This window comes from Branchiostoma floridae, unplaced genomic scaffold (genome assembly GCF_000003815.2).
Source record: "Branchiostoma floridae strain S238N-H82 unplaced genomic scaffold, Bfl_VNyyK Sc7u5tJ_1489, whole genome shotgun sequence".
Classification (NCBI taxonomy): domain Eukaryota; kingdom Metazoa; phylum Chordata; class Leptocardii; order Amphioxiformes; family Branchiostomatidae; genus Branchiostoma; species Branchiostoma floridae.
In genome coordinates this window covers 35,309-38,032 of record NW_023365728.1, presented here as the reverse complement: position 1 = coordinate 38,032, position 2,724 = coordinate 35,309, and the positions used below count along the sequence as shown (strand labels likewise).

Here is a 2,724-nt window from a genome sequence, read left to right as displayed (position 1 = left end):
AGAACTTATCCTTGGAGTCCTCAAATTACCTAAGTACGTTTGTCAACCGGAATATGAGTAAAATCCTGGCGTTCTACAGGTCAAGGTTGTGAAGAAGGTACATGAAAATTCCATGTGTCAACACATCCCAGAGACAAGTTTTAGACAACTGGGCGGTGCCTTAAACAGACTGTTAAAGTTGTGAGGGTCAGGAAGGTTACACGTGGTGCGGTACGACACACACTGAATCAGACAAAGCAGTTCAAACATCTGATCTCACCAATCATCACAAAACATTTAAAAAAAACCTCATAAGCTATAACGTCTTATATCTGTGATGTTTGACTTAATGTTATAGAAGAGAAAAATCATGAAAATTTCCCTGCCGCGGGCCTCCTTTGCGAAATGGAGAAAATGTGTTGGAGGAGGATTAAAGAGGTGGAGTTGAGGTCCAAGGCAAGGGGACAGATTTCCGAGCACTTCGCCTCCAATCTAGAGTTGTGTAGTTTTGATAGCCAGGATAGTCAGGCGGCATGGAGCTCAAAAGCACATTAACTAAACATTCTCAGTGCTGGAGGGAACAGCCTGAAGACACACTTTACTCACGCACTAAGGCCCCCTTTCCACTAGGACGGCGATCGTGCTGCGCTCTCACTGCGACCTAAAAAGGATATGTGAAACCTTCGCTTTCACACTGGGTATATCATAAAAAACGTAAAAGTGTGATTGAGAAGACAACAAAACACACAAAGTGTAACAAGATTCGTTTATTTTCGATACAATTCGTTGAACAATGTGTCAAATTGTAGGTAGCAGAGAGAGCGGGGCGAGAGCGCCGTCCTAGTGGAAAGGGGGTATAAGTAAAAACCACAAAAATCGATAACTAATGCCTACGTTTTAAAAAGTCAGCACGCACATTTTAGGAGAAAAAGAACACTACACAAGTCAATCTTCCAGGGTTATGGGTAGCGCTTGAGTCAAAGTTTGTGGGGAAACGTCATCAACATATTTCTATTACCTGAAATCAACCGCACGTGTTCGAGTGGCAGAGCCACTGTCAACAGGTCGACCTCATGACACTCAGCTGTCGAAATCTGCTGAAAAAAAGCTCAATACGAGATAAAACTTGCTCACCGTGATTGAATTTCTGGCGAGTCGAGCTCAACAATATCTCCAGACCTCTTGATTGGAACTGTCTTGGCTGCATTAATGAGGCATGCAAAAGAGGTGCGGCTACAAAGACACACATGACAAAACGTGACTGATGTTATGTGCGCAAAACTTGTTAAGGCCACACCAATTTTATTTGTTGTTTCTGGGATTTCCCGACCCTATTTTTTCTGATTTGAAGAAGAAAAAAAAACTTTTCAAATTGATGGCTACACTTCATGTTGACAAAATTTCACTGCCTTTCCTTTCTCACATTAACTATGGGCCTCAAACTACAGTTAAGCTGTACACATTTTGGACGGTACATTTATTTTTTTTCTTCAAACTTTGGACTTTGCTACTAGTACCAGGGACCCCCTAAATGTTAAAAGTTTAGGTTTTCCTGTCCAATCTCGAGTAGCTCCTACCCCGACTTTTTTAAAACTAATTTTTTTTTTAAAGTTCGAGAAACAACAAATACAATTGGTGTGGCCTGAGTGCAAAAAAGTACCGTGTGCAAAAAAAAAAAGATGGGCCTACTGGGCCATATATCAATATTCGGCTGATTAACTATGACTAACAAGTCGTGTTGCCCACAAAATTCACCGGTGCTGAAGGAAAGTTGACCCAGCAGAATACAAGAACACGTGAAACCAAACGCAGTCCAATGAGTACAGTAACATATGATGATGAAACTTACCCTATGTAACTGTGACTTCATAAGATAATGACTAGTGAGGCTCATGACAGCTGTACTGACCCCAGGGTAATCGAACTGGTTTTGTCATGTTGATAATTTGGACTTGAGTGCACATCCACCCCAAACCCCCCCCACCCCCACCCCACCCACCCCCACACACACCCACCAACCCACCCACCCACACTTTCATTTGGAAGGTCTGAACCAAAGGAAACTAATTATCGAGACTTCTACTAGAACTGGTATGCAATATGCTGAATAAAACTGTTACAAAAAAGGTGGAGAAGTCACATGCTAGTGCTGTATTTCTGTCAGCAACACCAATTAAAGGCCTCTCAAAGTTCATCTTAAAGGTCATTACACAGATAACAGGTGGGCGTAACCAACATATATATATTATATAATTGCTTGTTTAACACCTGAAGAGTTTTCTATGGGCTAGATACCAAAATATGAACTTGAGGTTGTCTCCATTGAATGTCAGAAATGTCGAAATTAAAGTTCCACCACCTCATACCTCAGCATGCCTGATTTTTTTGCAAAGCGTTCTTCCGTTAGTTAACGAGGACAGCTTTGTAAATGTCATCCGTCAGCTTTTCCCAGTTTGAGGTTGATCCTTTTCGTTTGCAAATTATTGGTTATCAAGTACTAGGCCTTTGTGACTTTCTGGTGGTGAAGAATTTCTAACATTGCATCTTTTATGAGGTCTTGTATCAGTGCTGCTGGGCTCCAATACATACAGAGTAAGCAAACAAATACAATTAATCTGCAATATCTTTATAAAGTGCATTTTCACATAAAAGGTAACCTCCAACACTACCTTGTCATCTTGGATGTTGAGTTTTGCTCCAGTTCTGACCAGTAGTTGGATGACAACTTCAAGACCTCGTGCAGCA

At 41.3% G+C, this 2,724-nt stretch overlaps 1 protein-coding gene across 3 annotated transcripts in view; it reads right to left on the bottom strand.

Moving 5' to 3' along the window:
- Positions 1-2,709, bottom strand: part of LOC118407825 (angiopoietin-related protein 2-like) — a 16,124-nt gene extending 13,415 nt beyond the window's left edge. The window contains exons 1-2 of one of the 3 annotated variants that reach the window (XM_035808365.1): positions 2,649-2,709; positions 1,114-1,212 (exon numbers count right to left, since the gene is read on the bottom strand). The gene's annotated coding sequence lies outside the window, so the exon portion shown is untranslated. Of the gene's footprint in view, positions 1-1,113; positions 1,615-2,648 lie in introns of those variants that run through there. The other 2 variants (XM_035808366.1, XM_035808364.1) reach the window with 2 other exon arrangements.
- Between the last annotated feature and the right edge of the window lie 15 nt (positions 2,710-2,724).